The sequence below is a fragment of the Macaca mulatta genome, chromosome 1 (genome assembly GCF_049350105.2).
Source record: "Macaca mulatta isolate MMU2019108-1 chromosome 1, T2T-MMU8v2.0, whole genome shotgun sequence".
NCBI classification, from domain to species: Eukaryota; Metazoa; Chordata; class Mammalia; order Primates; family Cercopithecidae; genus Macaca; species Macaca mulatta.
Genome location: NC_133406.1, coordinates 180,335,777 through 180,354,401, shown reverse-complemented (window position 1 = coordinate 180,354,401; position 18,625 = coordinate 180,335,777). Strand labels below are relative to the sequence as shown.

General features: G+C 37.3%; 1 long non-coding RNA gene across 1 annotated transcript; it reads left to right on the top strand.

Moving 5' to 3' along the window:
* Window positions 1–307: 307 nt before the first annotated feature.
* On the top strand, window positions 308–9,416 carry LOC144338524 (uncharacterized). Its single transcript, XR_013412731.1, has 3 exons — window positions 308–416; window positions 3,221–3,313; window positions 5,750–9,416. It is a non-coding gene; the product is annotated as an uncharacterized LOC144338524 (long non-coding RNA).
* The last annotated feature ends 9,209 nt before the right edge of the window (window positions 9,417–18,625 follow it).

Here is an 18,625-nt window from a genome sequence, read left to right as displayed (position 1 = left end):
TGAAATAAGATATTTCAACAAATTTCTGAGTCAAAAAAATTAAGAGAAGATTGCAAATGGAAATGCTGCTGCTTGCAATATAGTAGTATGGGAATACAAATGAAGTAGTATCTAAACTGGCCAGGTGATCGCCGAGCATATTTCTACTTCCTGGCATATCGGAATATTTTGTTTCTCTCTCGTTTTTGGTGAGATTGGCTGAGTTCTGGCCAAGAGAATGTGGGCGAAAGTGAGGTTTGCCATTTTCCAGGCTGGCCCTGAAGCACCCTGAGCAATTCTTCATGGGTTCTCTTTTTTGCCCACTTTCTAAGTGCAGAAAATCCTGGAGATCCTGGCGGTGCAGGAGCCACACAATGGAAGGAGTGTGGATCCAATCAGTCTTGGAGAAGAGTCACCAACTGGAATTGGACTGTGAGGTGAACAACTATTGACGTTTACTTTGTTAAGCCACTGAGGTTTTATAAACAGCTAGTGACATGATTTGGCTCCGTGTCCCCATCCAAATGTCATCTCAAATTGTAATCCTCACATGTCAAGGGAGGGAAGTGATTAGATTATAGGGGCATTTTTCCCATGCTATTCTCATGATACTGAGCAAATTCTCACAAGATCTGATGGTTTTATAAATAGTGGATTTTCCTGCACTAACCCACACTCTCTCTTGCCTGGCACCATGCGACACATGTCTGCTTCCCCTTCCGCCATGACTGTAGGTTTCCTGAGGCTTCCCAGTCATGCAGAACTGTGAGCTAATTAAACCTCTTTCCTTTATAAATTGCCTGCTCTTGGATAACATATTTATAGCAGTGTGAGAATGGACTAATACAGCTAGCATTGGATACCCTAACATAAAGCAGGAGCCATTCTGTCTATCAGCAGCCCCGAAGGTCTGGATCATAATTTAGAAGAGGATGGGAGAGGTGTGGCTGATAATATGGGTACTGTTAAGGTCTTTAAATGGCATCAGGGAGGAGGAATATGCAGTAATACAAACTGCTTCTTCTCCTCCTCCTCCTCCTCCTACTCCTCCTCTCCCTGGAAAGAGCATAGACAACTGCTTTTCTCACTTTCAAAATGCTAGACAGTACTTCTCTAAAGAAACAGAGCAAAACGTTATGAGAAAGCTTTATGTGTTGATGTTTCAGTCCAGTGCTTTCCTCATTGAGGTGTTTGCTGTGGTTGGAAGGTAGAGGGGGTTCTGCAGGCCAAAGCCAGGTTCCACATCATCTGAGAGAGAAGCTGGCCATCTGGTAGCCCTGCACTGCCTGACAGAATGTCAGTCCAAAAATTCTGCTCGGCTGAGACACCTAATCAGGCAGATATAGTTGTAAAATAGCAGAGGAAATGCATATGTGTTCCCTAGGCCTTCCAGTTTAAACCTCAGTGGACAATCAAAGACCAAAAGGTAAGAAGTACCAGCAAAATGAAAAAGGCCAGTCAGAATGAGTAATATGCTAATTAACATATTCAAGTAAATTTAAGAAGATTATACTTATTTGTCACTGATTTAACAAATATGTAATGAATACCTACTATATACCCAGTAATGGGATGGCTGGGTCATATGGTACATCTAGTTCTAGATCCTTGAGGAATCGCCATACTGTTTTCCATAATGGTTGAACTAGTTTACAATCCCACCAACAGTGTAAAAGTGTTCCTATTTCTCCACATCCTCTCCAGCACCTGTTGTTTCCTGACTTTTTAATGATCGCCATTCTAACTGGTGTGAGATGGTATCTCATTGTGGTTTTGATTTGCATTTCTCTGATGGCCAGTGATGATGAGCATTTTTTCATGTGTCTGTTGGCTGTATGAATGTCTTCTTTTGAGAAATGTCTGTTCATATCCTTTGCCCACTTTTTGATGGGGTTGTTTGTTTTTTTTTTTGTAAATTTGTTTGAGTTCTTTGTAGGTTCTGGATATTAGCCCTTTGTCAGATGAGTAGATTGCAAAAATTTTCTCCCATTCTGTAGGTTGCCTGTTCACTCTGATGGTAGTTTCTTTTGTTGTGCAGAAGCTCTTTAGTTTAATGAGATCCCATTTGTCAATTTTGGCTTTTGCTGCCATTGCTTTTGGTGTTTTAGACATGAAGTCTTTGCCCATGCCTATGTCCTGAATGGTACTACCTAGGTTTTCCTCTAGGATTATAAATTATGCTGCTACAAAGACACATGCACACGTATGTTTATTGCAGCACTATTCACAATAGCAAAGACTTGGAATCAACCCAAATGTCCATCAGTGACAGACTGGATTAAGAAAATGTGGCACATATACACCATGGAATACTATGCAGCCATCAAAAAGGATGAGTTTGTGTCCTTTGTAGGAACATGGATGCAGCTGGAAACCATCATTCTTAGCAAACTATCACAAGAACAGAAAACCAAACACCGCATGTTCTCACTCATAGGTGGGAACTGAACAATGAGATCACTTGGACTCAGGAAGGGGAACATCACACACCGGGGCCTATCATGGGGAGGGGGGCGGGGGGAGGGATTGCATTGGGAGTTATACCTGATGTAAATGACGAGTTGATGGGTGCAGCACACCAACATGGCACAAGTATACATATGTAACAAACCTGCACGTTATGCACATGTACCCTACAACTTAAAGTATAATAATAATAAATAAAAAAAATAAAATAAAAAAAAATAAAAAGATAGTTCTAAACTTATAAAAAAAAAAAAGAATACCTACTATGTGCCAAGTTCATCTAGATAGTGAGAATACGTTGGTGAAGGTAACTGTTTTAGTTTAATTTTCAATAGATTAAGTAAAAAAAAAAAAAAGACACACATACAAAATCATGATAATTTCCTGTAGAAGTAAATTTTCTGGAAAAAAATAAAACAAGATGACACAGTTTTGCTGAAAGGGGGCTACAGAAAATAAGGTTATTAGGGAAACTGTTTCTGGTTAGGTAATTGTTGAGATGAGAGTTTAATGATGAGGAGGAGCCAGACATGCAAAGATCATGGAACACAATATTTTGGGAGCGGCCAAAGACTGCAGAGTTCATAGAGCAAGAAAAAGTTTTATGCTCTTGTAGCTGAAGGAAACGATCACTCCAAGTAGAGCATGATAATGGAGCATAAGTTGGAAGAAGGGTATCATTTTCAGGCATTCCTCAAAGACCCCAACAAAGTGCATCTAGTCATATCAGAGCATACTAAATAAAATTAACAATTGGTCCCTTATTTCCTTTCAGAAAATCTTGGATCAAGAGTGGGAAGAGTCCTCAAGAAAATATCCAGTTTAACCTAACCAACTTACAGATTCAGAAACAGAGGCCCAGGAGGAGGTATGGAATTTCCTATGGTTGTCCAGCCTGTTAAGAGGCAGAACTTAAGGCCTTTGTATACAGTCTAGTGGTCCTCACAGGTCACACACATCCTCCTCCATCTGGCTGCTCCAAACTGTGTGAATGCAAACAGCATGAGAATATCTTGTGGTAGTAATTAAATCACTAATAGAAATTCTCCAGCTTGGGTTCCTAAACCTGGCTAACCATTATTTGAACTAGATAAACAACCAGATACACAAATCCCACTCTAGGAGATGATGATTTGGAAGCTTAGGCATGGGGTCTAGAAATCTCTACTTTAAAAAGAGCTCCAGGTGGTTTTTATGATCAGGTATGCTAAGATACCAAGACACAATGGAGAGAGCCCTGACTGTGAGTCAGATAATTTAGATTCTCATTCCAGCTCCCCAAATTACTAACCACATAACTTAATGTCTTTAAGTCTATGTTTCCTCATCTCAGTGATGGGGAAAACGCCAGCTCTGCCTGGCTCATAGTATTTGCAGGAAAATCATCATCCCCCATTATCACATAATTTTGATACACAGAAAGTTTAGTAAATAATAGTGATGATAACTATGATAAGCATTTATATACAGTATAAAAGTACCTTCTCTTTGATCCTCACTGCCTTTCCCATTATTCAGATGCACAAAGCTGACTCTGTTGCTAGTGTAAACACCAGTTCTTTACTCTGCATTCACTGTTTTCTTTCTATCACATTGTTCTGCCTCTCTTCATAAGACTTTATCAGTTATTATTTACTTTATTTGTAAATAAAACCTATTCTTCAGAAGTACTCATTTGTCAATGAAGAGACCAGTGGAGGAACTATGCAGACAGACAGATACAAAGTATGGGAAGTTATTACTTTACACTATATTAAAAGATTCAGAATAAAATCTCAGAGGATGCAGGCCCCATGTTTACAATTTGATGCTTTAAAAGGAAATTTGGTTCCTCTTAAAGGGAAATGATTTTAGATGAAGCTCCCTTCCCCTCCCATGCCCTTTTTCATATTTCCCTCCAGGATGTATGAAATACTATTTAAGAACTAAACGTTTCCCCATTGCATCATAGATTCTAGCAAAACCCCAGGCTGGTAAGAGTAGTGTAAAATAAAATCAGCACAAATGATGCTGACCAATCTAGTTCTATTATCTCAACAAAGTGGAAAGTGAAAAGGGCAAAAAAATTAACCTGGCTTTAAATTATGAAGGCATCTTAGTCTAAGGCAAAAAAAAAAAAAAAAAAGACAGTTTTCTTCACCTATGCCACCTCCCATCAGATGACAGCAGCTACTGAAAGACTATTCTGAAAAGACATCAAGGGTGAGTCAGAGAATCCTGATTGATAAGAAACACCTACCATATTGATAAGAAATAGCTACCTCCTAGAGGAGAATGTGGAAGTGATATGCCAGGGATTTGCCCCCTCTGAAGCAGGAAGAAGGCTGTGCTTCATTGCGGCACTATTCACAATAGCAAAGACTTGGAATCAACCCAAATGTCCATCAGTGACAGACTGGATTAAGAAAATGTGGCACACATACACCATGGAATACTATGCAGCCATAAAAAAGGATGAGTTTGTGTCCTTTGTAGGGACATGGATGCAGCTGGAAACCATCATTCTTAGCAAACTATCACAAGAACAGAAAACCAAACACCGCATGTTCTCACTCATAGGTGGGAACTGAACAATGAGATCACTTGGACTTGGGAAGGGGGACATCACACACTGGGGCCTATCATGGGGAGGGGGGAGGGGGGAGGGATTGCATTGGGAGTTATACCTGATGTAAATGACGAGTTGTTGGGTGCTGACGAGTTGATGGGTGCAGCACAGCAACATGGCACAAGTATACATATGTAACAAACCTGCACGTTATGCACATGTACCCTAGAACTTAAAGTATAATAATAATAATAATAATAAAGAAAGAAAAAAAGAAGGCTGTGCTGGATCAGAAGAAATCATGTAGGTTCAAAGTTAGATGGTCTGATTCTTCATTTGATTCTGACAATTACTAAGTTTGTGACCTTGGACAAAAATACTGTATCTCATTTCCAAATGAAGTATCTAGTGCTGTCTCACAATGAAAAGGATTGACATTTCACTTAGATTTTAGGAATCACTGGTAAAATTGTGTTTTTTATTTAAAGGTCAGGATGGTTCTGTGGTTCCTTTGTTTTTTTGTTTGTTTCTTTGTTGTTTTTGGGGTTTTTTGTTGTTGTTGTTGTTGCTACTGTTTTGCTTTGAGACAGGGCCTCACTCTGTCACCCAGGCTGGAGCACAGTGATGCAACGACAGCTCACTGCAGCCTCAACCACCTGGCCTCAGGTGATCCTTCTGCCTCAGTCTCCTGAGCAGCTGGGACTACAGGCACGTGCCACCATGCTCAATTAATTTTTGTATTTCTTGTGGAGACAGGTTTTGCCATGCTGCCAAGGTCTTGAACTCCTGGATTCAAGCGATCTGCCTGCCTCAGCCTCCCAAAGTGTTGGGATTACAAGCATGAGCCACCACACCTGGCCAAAATGTTGTTTTTGATTGACTTCTAAGACCTGGCCCTTCACTCACTTTGGGACATAGACATTCGGTAAAATGTGAAACATGTTCCGGTTTTGTCTCTGTACCATGGGTGTCTGTTTCCATTAATCAGAGTCCATACTCCTTCAGCCAATATTGTTCAAGTTGCCTCCTTTAGAAACAGGGCTTTTTTGGTGTCCTCTGACCAAAACTTATGTACGATGTCTCTCTCTTGCATAATATATTCCACCTTTTCACTTCTCTCTACTTGGAAAAAAAAAACAAATGAAAATATATTTATATCATAATAGAGAAAACCTTTAATTAACTTTGGTTCCCTTTTTAAGTAAATTAGTTTTGAACTTTGGAGTTTTCATTTCAATTTTTTAACACATCATTGCATTGCATCTTACAAATGCCTTCTCTGCCTTATTCTGACCCATAAGGTACTATAGGACATGGTCCTCAACCATCTGTGGTTGCTCCACCCAGTCTTGCTAGTGAATTGTGTCCTTTGAGTTGTGCACCACAGCAATTTTGTCTCCTGGGCATCTAAATAATCTTAACTTTTAGTATTTAGACATAAATACAAAAAGCTGCCATCAATGACAGAAAGAAAGCATCTCTGCAATCATTTGTTCATATTCCTTACTTCTGAGTTTGCTAACCTTAATTCTACCTGGCAGTCCTGTGATTATAGCCATAAAAATCATTTAAACTTCTTGTTTTCCAGCTTTTCAAATCTATAGGACTCTCTAAAGAGGGATAAAAAATCACAACCACTCAAATATCTGGGTATCACTCTTTTACATAAAGACCCAAGTGACTGACTGCCGTCCCATTTTCCATTTACATATTCCCATCTATTCATTCCCCCATCTAATGGGCTAAAAATCAATACCTATCCCAGAACCTAGGATAGAGAGAATCATTGTTACAACAATTTCCTTGGGTAAAAGCTCCTGCAGAAATTGACATTAAAAATGTACCCAGTGTATGGCTGCTATTCTGCAGGGACTGTAACTCACTCTCAAGTCAATTAGTATGAGGCCAGGAGGAAAAGGGGTCATCCTAAATCATTTGGCTCTAGGCTTTAACTGGTATAAAGAGCAATAAATTCACACAAACATGGCAGCATTTCCGACAGGCAGGAAAGTGAGAGTTAACACCCACCTAGTTCCACCCAACTAATAGAGGCTGAATATTAAGGCATTCTGTTATTGCTTTTTTACTCTTCTTTCAATTTGTGTCATTTCTCATTTATTATACATTATTCCTGTGCTTGATCATAATGTCACTGGGTGTCCTCTGTAGCATGCCATATCAATGTGGACTCTGTCTGCTTTCCAGAGTTCCTTAATGCCTGGCAGTCTTCTCAGATGCAATTCTTCCTTTCAAGTTGTGCCCCCATGTGTGTACCATTAATTTCTCTAGCTGCATGTAATTCATTCAGGGGTTCACACCAGCTGAGAACCACATATGGGAGTCCAGATTTATGGGGATATTTTTTTTTTATTTTGTGCCTTGCCAGCCCAGAGGAAACAATTTTCAATTTGAATTTTGAGTGTTTGCCCTCGTTGTGTAGTCTACTAGAGATGCTTGATTAAGATACCACATTCAACAAGAGACCCATCCGGCAGTGGGTTGAGCCAGTCAGTCCCTCTCAGCCTCTGTTGTCCTTGCTTTAAGTATCAGCCTATGTTCCTTGTTCACTGTCTTTCAGACTTCAGCTGCTGGTTATGCACCCTGCTCTCACCTGCTCTCACTGCTGTCTTACCTTTCTGTTGTCAAAAAAGTCTCCTTTCTCTCAGTTTTTCCAACTCTTCCTAGTATCTGTGGGACAAAAGGCAAATAATTTTCTTCCTCTAAACTTCAGTTTTTTTTCACCCATAAAATAAGAAGGTTGGATTAAGTAAAAACTCTTACATCTCTAAGATTCTTTGATTTCAAATAGAATTCAAGACCACACTCTGAGCTCATGAAACACTGCCCCAAGAGTTTTGAAAAGCAGAAAATGGTGCCTGCAGAATAAAATGATATCCTGGAGCTGGGATTAGACACCGCTGCTATGGGTTACCTGCTATTTCTGGCCTCTGCATGATCTGTCTTCTTCTCTCCTCAGAACCCTGGCATTCTTCTCTTTGTCATAATTCATTGCTAGGAAAGGAAAGAATGACGATTGTTTTCAAATGATATGGGGAATGTAAAGCACGTTGGGAACAGAAAGTCATACCAAGGATCTCCAAACAGAAAGGACTTTTGCAATTATGAGCACAAGATAGGCAGCTCCATGCAGACTGTATGTTTCTGCAACTGAAATCTGGGCTTTCTTTCTGTCCTGTATTTCCATGTGGGCCATGCGGAAAGCTGTATTTCTTCTCTGTTCTAGCACCTTACTAGCTTTTGTTTTTTCCCCTCTAAAATAAGATACCAGTTTACAAGACCATCTACAAAATTATAAGTCTGCCTTGGCATTGGAATTGGAGCAACTTTTTCTATTAAAGGTATTTACATTCATCATTTATCATGAGTGTGCAGGGTGGTTAAAAAACTGTGATATACAAGGCTGTGATGTCCCTGGTCTAGAATTAAGAAACTAATTGAGCAAATGTGACCAAGGAGAACAGCATGGGTAAGGGGTGCATTCAAAGAAATAAAAAGCTAGAGAGGTGCTTGAGAAGTAGAACATGGCCATCAAATTGCAAAGGGGTAGAGGGATTAACAGTAAATCAAGATCTTTGGATCAAGTAAAATGGGGACAATGGAAAGCACAAGCTCCTAGCTCCACAGCAAAGGCAAGACTCACTTCAATTAAGCAAGGTAAGAATTGTGAGTCTAGACACGCCCTATTTTGCTTAAGATTCTAATTGAGACCCACATCCTAGCTTCAAAGCCACTTTTCCTTTAAAGTTCTCATGTAGGTTAAAATAATTCATTAGACTTTTGTTAGTCATTGACCTACAAATGCATTTACATGGTAATTGTTCCTGGTCCACTTAACTTAATCATTTGGTTGTGTCTCTATGCTTCAGAAGATTGCACCTACTGGGTTATGACTTTTAACATCTTTTAAGAAAAAACACCTTTTCCTGTATAATTTACATGCAATAAACTGCACATTTTAAAGTATACAACAGATATGTATTGACGTATATATACAATGTGAAACTATCACAGCAATCAATAAAGTGAACGTACCTGCCACCTCCTACAGTTTCATCATGTCCCTTGGTAATCTTTCCATCCTGTCCTTCCCTGACCCCCACCTCCGGTAACCCCGATATGCTTTCTGTCACTAGCAATTAGTTTACATCTTCTACATGCTTATATAAATGGTATCATATATTATGTGTTCTTTCTTTGACTGAATCCTTTCAGCATAATTATTTTGAGATTCATACATGTTGTTGCATGGATTAATAGTCCCTTTCTTTTTATATTGCAGAGTAGCATTTCATTGTATAGATATATATTGTAATTTGTTTATCCTTGTGCCTGTTGATGGGTATTTGAGTTGTTTTTTGTTTGGGGCAATTACAAATAAAGCTTCTATGAATATTGCATGCAAGTCTTTGTATTGATACATATTTCCTTTTCTCTTGAATAAACATCTAGGAACAGAAAGGATGAATAATATGGTATATATGTTTATTTTCCAAACTTGCACAATTTTACATTCCCAGCAGCAGTGTATGAGCATTCTCATTTTTCTACATCACCAGCACCTGGTATTTTTCCATCTTTCTTACTAAAAGAAAATAAAAATTTCAAAGATGTCATCTGTTCACTAGTCAAGTGCCTATTACATGAGGAGGCACAGTGACTGGTCCATATAATTTCTTATGATAACCCTATGAAACAGGGAGACAAGAAAATCTACCTGCTAAGATCACAGAAAACAAACAACCAGTGGAGCTAGAAACAGGATTTGGGTCCTCAGTCTCAGTAGTCGTCTTTCTATGATGTGTTTTGATTGTCAGAATAGCTATGATAGGGGAAAAGGCAAATGCCTTTAAACAGACCACTTAGATTTGGTTTGAATCCATGGTGAGGGCAAGCCTATAATATGTCAGTTACAATTTTAGATGCCAATGTGAATATTATCTTCTTTAAAGCCCATCAGAAGCTTATGAGACAAGGGCTTTATTTAATTATTCACGTAGATTCGGAAACAGAGGATCAGGGAGGTTAAAGGACTTGCTCCCAGTGTTACATTGCTGGTAAGAAGATGTATAGGCACATAAATAATTCAAATGTATAGTTCTAGAGTTCTTTTCTGCATTACAGTGTTGGGATTAGTTTACAATTCAGGTTGACTATGTGTTTCTATATAATCATCTGCTTCATTTCCCCAGGTATAGAATAAAATTGGTAAACATTAAAGCAACTCTCAAGCTACTGTATGCCTAACAAATAGGACGTGTCCTTGACCTGGAGAGGGTAAGAGGTTGACAACTCACTAGCCTTGCCCCTCACTAGCCTTTCTGCAGTTTCTTCCTGACTGGCAGATTCTACTTCCTTCAGAAAGGTTGAAAATGACAGAAACTTCTTTTTCCAGGATTTCTTGCTGCTGGGACATGACATATAACCCAATATTGACCAATGGGATATGAAGAAAATACATGCTGGTGGCTTTGGAAAAAAAATATCCTCTAATAAAGAAGAGATACACGAGAGGAAATGACTCTCCTGTTTGTTGTCTCTGTAAGCACATATGTGGCAGCCATTCTGCAGTTCTGAGCAGAGACATTGCCATCACCAATTTACCAACCTTGAAGCTGCCTTCATGCACACTTCTTACAATACGAGATAAATTTTCCTTACCATTTAACCCACTTTTAGTTTGACTTTCTGTGTCATGTACTAAAGTATCTTAATTGATTCAACTTAAAAACTACAGGCCAGGCACCAGACTAAGTACCTTCAAATAAGTGATCCTTAGAATCTGCCAGACAAGGTCATGGGATAATTATTGCTATGCTAATTTTGAAGACAAGGAAACAGAAGCTCAGGGAGGTTAGATGATCCACGCAACTTTAAGTAGATAACAAACCAAAGACTGTTTGAATCCAAGGTCCATTCATTTTTTAATTATACTATGACAACTCACTGGAGAGAGACTGTGGTATAAATGCAAATTTAATTAGAAGATATATTAACTAGTTATGAAGACAGCAACATACTAGCTATTTTATTAAGATGACACAGTTCAACTATACATATATATCCTGAGTCCTATAGCAATGTTTAAAACATCCAGATAATCACATTCTTTCAGTTACATTTTTAAAAACTACATCTTAAGTGCCTGCTACATGCAGGCACACAAGCTCTGAGAGATACAAAACTTGAAACACAAAAAAGTAAAAGACATAATTCTTGCCCATGATATCTGTATTGGAGAGAATAAGTAAATACTATATGACAGACATCTGAGTAGCAGTATTTTATCAAACGTTATTACAAAGTGTTTCATAGTTCTCAATATTTTCATTGTCTTTAAAAGTTCAAGAACCCTGTCACAAACACTTTGAGGAGATTGACTAGTTTCTGTATATGAGGAGGGGGGTGTCTGAAGGGATCAGCCCTTAGAGAAGGAGGAGGGGGACAACTGAATGGATCAGCCACAAGGATGCCTGCAGGTGTTGATCGAAATCATTCCTGATGGCAACTGTGAGTCCCTCCCCAGGGGGTTTCACCCAAGAATCTTGAGACTGGATAGAATTGATGCAGCAGGCTGTGATATCCAGAAGCGTGATTGAAACTTCATGAGAAGAGAGATTCACACTGAAATGAAGAGGATACGAAACCAGCATGTGGTAACCCAATTCTTCCCAATATAGGAGGTTCTCAGTGGAAAATAACAAAACAAATAAATTTAAAAAGGAAATTTTCCTACCAAACCAACCAGTTCGAAACAGTGATGTGTATCAGACCGCAGAATACGCTCCCCCAATGGAAGTTGTAAAAATCCTCTCCACCTGAGTCATTTAAAAGTAGCCTGGTTAAAATAATTGGAAATGTGCTCCAGGGAACAATCCATTAGTGGCCAAGGATGTACAAGATAAATTGATATGTCCCTTAAAGTCCTACTTTCCATAGCACAACTTTTGGGGCATTAAGTTTTGATTGTTGCCTTTTTTAAAATAATCATTTTTTTACTACCTTTATTTTCTTCAAAGCACTGCCATTCACTGGCTGAGTATTAATACAGAAAGTGCTGTTTAGAGTGAAAATAGATCTCTTCATGGTCAGAGTAAAATACTCTGGTCTGGTCTGTCTCTCGCATATTACATGTCTTCTATCAAGATGATGGGAGGGCATTTAAACACCTTTATCAGACCCCCTTGGGAAGCCTTGAAAGGACTGGAGGGATTACTTACTGGCTTCACTCATCAGTTCATTGACCTGGCCTGGCTGTCTGATTTATCTATATTCGGACACAAATTTGGTCACAGACTGAAGGAAATCATGAGTTTTGTGGGGAGCAGATGGACCTTTTCCTGAGATTCAGGTGCTTTGGAATAATGCTGACCAGAGTGCTCTTAAAAACTAACTATGAATGTATCCTTTCATTAAAAGATAAGATGCAAATCCAGGATCAGGGCCAAGCAAGCAATCTGGAACCTCTAGGGGAAGCTTGGGGAATTCCTCAATAGCAAAATGCCTCTGCATCTCAGTCTAGCTAACCCTGTGGACTCTAAATTGTGAGAATTAGTAAAGAAAGATAAAAGGTCCTGTGGAAAAGTTCCCCTAAAAGCAGTTTTAGTTTTCATAAACTAGTAATTTTGTTATTTTGCCTACCACATACATTTTCCCTTTTCTAGCCTTCCTATTTGTTCCCTATTTCACTTCTGTCTTTATTGAGCAGCCCTTTATTGAACACATGCCATGCACCAGACACTCTGCTAAACACTGGGAGTGCAAAGATGTGCTATGGTCTGAATGTGTCCCCTAAAATTCATAGGTTGAATTCTAACCACCAAGGTGATGGTATTTGAAGGTAAGGCCTTTGGGAGGAAAACAGGTCATAAGAGATCTGCCTTCATGAATGAGATTAATGCCCTCATAAAAGAGACCGCAGAGAACTGCATTACCACTTCCAACATGTGAGAACATGAAGAAGGTGCTCTCTGTGAGGAAAAAGCCCTCACCAGACACTGAATCTACCAGCACTTATGTCTTAGACTTCTCAGTCTCCAGAACTGTGAGAAACAAATGTTTGTTGTTTATAAACCACACAGTTTATGGTATTTTCGTTATAGCAGCAGAAAAGACTAAGACAGATAGGCAATGTGCATTGCTTGTTCCCACGGACATTTTTCTTTAAAATTATTCTTTGTAGAGATGAGGTCTCCCTTTGTTGCCCAGGCTGGAGTGCAGTAGCATGATCATAGCTCACTATAACCTCAAACTCCTGGGTTCAAGCAATCCCCTCAGCCCCTGAGTATCTGGGATTACAGGCATGTGCTGCCATGCCCAACTGATTTTGAAAATATTTATAGAGATGGGCTCTTGCTGTGTTGCCCAGGCGGATCTCAAAGTCCTGGTCCCAAAAGATCCTTCCACCTCAGCCTCCCAAAGCACTGGCGTTACAGGCATGAACCACTGCCCTTCTTCCATGAAGAAAGAAATCCTCATTCATGTGTTTACTTGTTAAGTACAGGTTAAGTTCCCACAAAAGACCCCAAAATACAGTGGGTTATATAAGATAGAGGGTTTCTTTTCTTTTCTTCATGCAACAGTTTGGAGAGTTTTGTTGGGGATCCTCTGCGCCATAAAATTGTACCAAAATGCAGTTTGTTCTAACTATGAATTTGTCACTTCCTAGGAAGTTTTCTTCCTCATCACAGTTGAAGATAACTAAAACAAAAGCAATGGAAGGCAGCTGATTTCCCTCAGGGAAGAGATGCATAAGTTGCACATTTCCCAGCTGCCCCTACTGGGAACTGGAATATCTGCAGTGGTAGGTTATGTGTTCTGTAAAACCCAGAGTATTCTCTTTCCAAATGTAAAGGGAAACTAACGAAGACTGGAGACATTTGGAATCTTTGCTATAAGGACAAAGTGGAACAGACACTTAAAAAGAAACTGGAAGAGCTCAGTAACTTGCCCAGTCACTATGGAAAGTCATTTAGTCTTCGGTTCCTTCATTTTTAAGTGAAGAGTTGAAGGAATTAATTCTGATGTCCTTTCAACCTCAGTGTTGTAGGAGTCTCTTTCCCACCCACATCTCTATCTCCGTCTCTACTTTCATAATTCAAAAACCAGCTTGTGAATGTCAATGAGAGTGCTTTCTTTCCTTTTTCAATTCTCTTTCTTTCTAAAAGGAACATGAAGAGTTGATGCTTTTACCTTGATAAATTGTGAATGTGTTTTCCGTCATTCCCTTTGCCCTCAGCCTCCTCTCATTCTAGCAGGTGAGCTGTTATTCCTGACAAATGAGTCACTTCAGAGAATGTTCTTGGAGGAAAGTTTGAGAAAAAGCAAATTAAGACTTAAAAAAAATAGATGCTATTTCCTTGCCTTGTTTGTTATAAAAGTAAGTAGATACTCATGAAAAAGGAAAGGGACCAAAAGTAAGATGGTAGAAATGAGTAAAGATGGCATGTACGGTAGAGTACAATGAGCGCTCGCTGACTGGATGAAAAAAGAGTGAGGAATATGAAAGGAGAAAATAAAACCTTTTTTCAACAAAGTGTGTTGTGATTGTTATATTAAATTTAGAGAAATATTAAATTTTATATCAAACTGTCCTATATTCCATATACAGCTTCTTTAAAAAATATTTATAACTTTAAGAGATTATTTTTCTACTTACCTTTTAAATAACAGTTTTATTGAGATATAATTTATGTAGCACAAAATTCAGCTGTTCCAAGTATGAACTCCAATATTATTTAATATATTAACAGGGTTGTGTAAGCATCATTACTATTTAATTTTATAGCATTTTTCTCCCCCTCGGAAGAAACTCTGTACCCATTAGCTGTCACCGCCTGAAACTTCTTTTTCATCCACAGTCCTTAATCTCTTAATCTGCTTTCTATCTCTATGAATTTCCCTATTATGAAAATTTTATATAAATGGAAGTCTACAATATCTGGGTTTATTTCTGGGTTCTCGATTCTTTTCCATTTATCTATATGTTTATTCTTCAGACAGTACTACATGATACTACATGATCTTGATCACTGTAGGTTTGCAGTCAGTTTTGAAATCAGGTAATGTGAATTCCCCTAATTCAATTTTTCAAGATTTGTTTAGATATTCTGGGTCATTTGGATTTCTATAAAAATTTTAGTTCTAGCTTGTCAATGCCTTCAGAAAAGGGAGATGAGACTTTAATAGAGACTGTGCTGTGTGTGTACATCAATTAAGCCTTCCAATCCATGAACATGATATATGTTTCAATTTATTTAGATTTTTAACATTTATTTCAGTAATGTTTTATAGTACATATCCTACACTTCTTTAGTTAAATTTGTTCCTGTGCATTTTGTCTTTCTGATGCCATAATAATTTAATATTCCTAAATTTCATTTTCAGATTGTTCGTCACCAGTGTTTAGAAATACAGTGGATTTTTGGATATTGATCTTGTATCTTGCAGCCTTGCTGAACTCATTTATTACTTCTAACAGTTGTATTGTAGATTCCTTAGGATTCTCTATATAAAAGACCTGCAACAACATTTGTACTTTTTCTTTTCCAATTGGGATGCATTTATTTCTTTTTCTTTCCAAATTTCCCTGGCTAGAAAGTCCAGTGCAATGTTGAATAGAATTGGACATCCTTATTTTATTTCTAAGCTTAGAGGGACATTTTTCATTCTTTTCACCATTAAGTATAATGTTAAGTGTGGGAGTTTGATAGCCTTTATCAAGCTGAAGATGTTGCTTTCTTTTCCTACTTTGTGTGTGTGTGTGTGTGTATGTGTCATGAAAGGTCCTGAATATTCCATGTACATGTGAAAAAAACATACATTTCACTGTTGTTGGTTGAAGTGAACTACAGATTTCTGTTAGGTCTAGTTGATTTATACTTTTGTACAAGTTTCATTTTTCCTTATTAATCTTTTGCCTAATTATTCTATCCATTACTGAAAGTGAAGTATTTAAGTCTTCAACTTCCATTGTTGAATTGTCTATTTCTCCCTTCAATTTTTTTGGATTTTGTTTAATGCATTTTGGGGGCTTTGTTGCTAGATGCATATGTATATTTATAATAGTTGTATCTTCCTAGTAAATTGAGTCTTTTATCATTATAAGATGACTTTTTAAAACTCTAATGACATTTTTTTTCTTTGAGTTTATTTTGTCTGACATTAGTATAACCACTCAATTTCTCTTTTGGTTGCTATGTGCAAGGTATATACTTTTCCATCCTTTTACTTTCAGCTATTTGTGTCTTTGAAACTGAAGTGAGTCTCTTTAGCTTTTAAATTGTGACTTTGAATCTAAAAAGTGTAATAGCATTAGGTTTTTGAGTTTCATTCTAACAATCTCTACCTTTTGATTAAAATGCTTAATCCAATTACTTTTAATATAACTACTGATAAGGTAAGACTACATTTGACATTTTACTATTTGTTTTCTATACATCTTACTTTTTTGTTTCTCTATTTCTCCATTACACTTTTCTTTTATGTTAAAGATATATTTTCTAGTATACCATCTTAATTCCTTCGTTGCTTCTTTTACTATATATTTTTGAGTTATTTGATTAGTCATTGATCTGTGGACCATAATTAACATCTTAACTTAAAATAATCTACTTCATATTAATACCAACTTAATTTCAATATACTACAAGAAAACTTTGTTTCAATGTAGCTCCATTAATCACTTCCTTTGTGCTTTTATTGTCATACAGATTACATCTTTATACTTTATATGCCTATCAACACAGTTTTATTATTATTGCTTTATCTGTGTATCTTTTAAACTAGATAATAAAAGGGTTATTAGTAAAAGGTAAGTTTATACTGTGTTTTGTATTTAGCTATGCAGTTTTCTTAACCTGGTATTCTTTCTGTCTTTATGTGGATTCAAATTACCTTCTAGTATTCTTTTATTTCATTCCAAAGGATATTGTTTATTTTTATTTTTACTTTAGTACTTTTTGTAGGGCAGATGTACTAGTGATGAGTTCTCTCATTTTTGTTTATCTGGAAATGGCTTAATTTTTCTTTATTTTTAGAGTTTGGTTTTACTGAATATAGGGTTCTTGGCTGACAAAGTACATCAAATATGTCTTCCAACTGCTTTCTGTCCTTCCTAGTTTCTGATAAGAAGTAAGTTTTTAATATTATTGAAGATCCCCTCTTTGTAATAAATAAATTACTTTTGTCTTGCTGCTTCCAAGACTTTCTCTGTCTTTATTTCGCAGCAGTTTAACTATCCATCCATCACTGAAGTATCCATCTTTCTGTTTATCATACTTGGAGTTAATTGATTTTCTTGGATGTACAGATTGTTTTTCATCAAATTTAGGAAGTTTATGGCCATTATTTTAAAAAATATTCTTTCTGCCTCTTTCTCTTCTTCTGAGGCTCTCATTATATGTTTGTTGATATGCTTGGTGATGTCCCATAAGTCTCTGAGGTTTTGTTCATTTTTTTTCATTTATTTTTCTTTCTGTTCCTCTGACTGGATAAATCTCAAAATTTTTGAATTTTTAAAAAAATATTTGGAGGTTGGTTTTACTGAAATTCACTGATTCTTTCCTCTGTCAGCACAAACCTGCTCTTGAGCCCCACTAACAAATATTTTGTTTCAATTATTTAACTTGTCAACTACAGAATTTTTTTCTTCTCCTTTTTTTGTAAGTAATTTATATGTCTTAATTGATATTTTATATGTGATGACACATGGTTCTCACACTTTTCTTTAATGCATTAGCCATGATTTCCTTTTTCTTTGAACATATTTATAATAGCTGATTTAAAATCTTTATCTATTAAGTTCAGTGTCTGGGCTTTCTCAGAAATAGTTTCCATTGACAGTTTTTGGGTTTGATTTTGTTTTTACCCCTGTGTATCAGCCACATTTTCTTGTTTCTTTGCATGTTGCATGATTTTTGTGTTGAAACTGGGCATGCTAAGTAATGTAATTTGGTAAGTAGATAAAACAGATTTTCTCCTCCTTAGGGCTGTTTTTGTTGTTGTTGCTCTGCTGTTTGTTTAGTAACTTTCCTGGTCTAATTTTGTAAAGTTTGTGTTCTTTGTCATGTGTCTTTAATTAGCTTAGTGGTCAGCTAATGATCGAACCAAGATCCCTAACTATTTGGAACCAATTAACTTTTGTTGAGAGGCTCTGTGTATGCTTGTGTTGGGACATGCCTTCAAGGTTCTGGTAAGCAATTGATAATTGTCTTAATCTTCACATTCTGCTGTGCAAAGCTTGAAGGTAAGCCAGAAGTGAGAAATTGGAGTCTTCTATGGCTTTCTCTGTGCATGTACACAGCTCTGCTTATGCATGTGTCTTTCTAGATTCCCGGGACTATGTCAGAGTTTTTCAGAGCACCCTAGGGACATCTCATTCTATAATTGCTCGAAGTTATTTTGGCCAACGTCTTTTAGCTACAACTGATATTGCCACCTCAAACAGCTGCAATGTTAACCAATTGCCAATGATTATTTTTGAAAAATGTACTGAATATGGGGATGTTAACACAGATGAAGACCTGAGTTAAATATAGCTTTTCAGGTATTTCCTGATAGATTAAAGAGTGACAGTTTGCTGGAGATGGAGCTTTTAAGAAAATTCTGAACTTT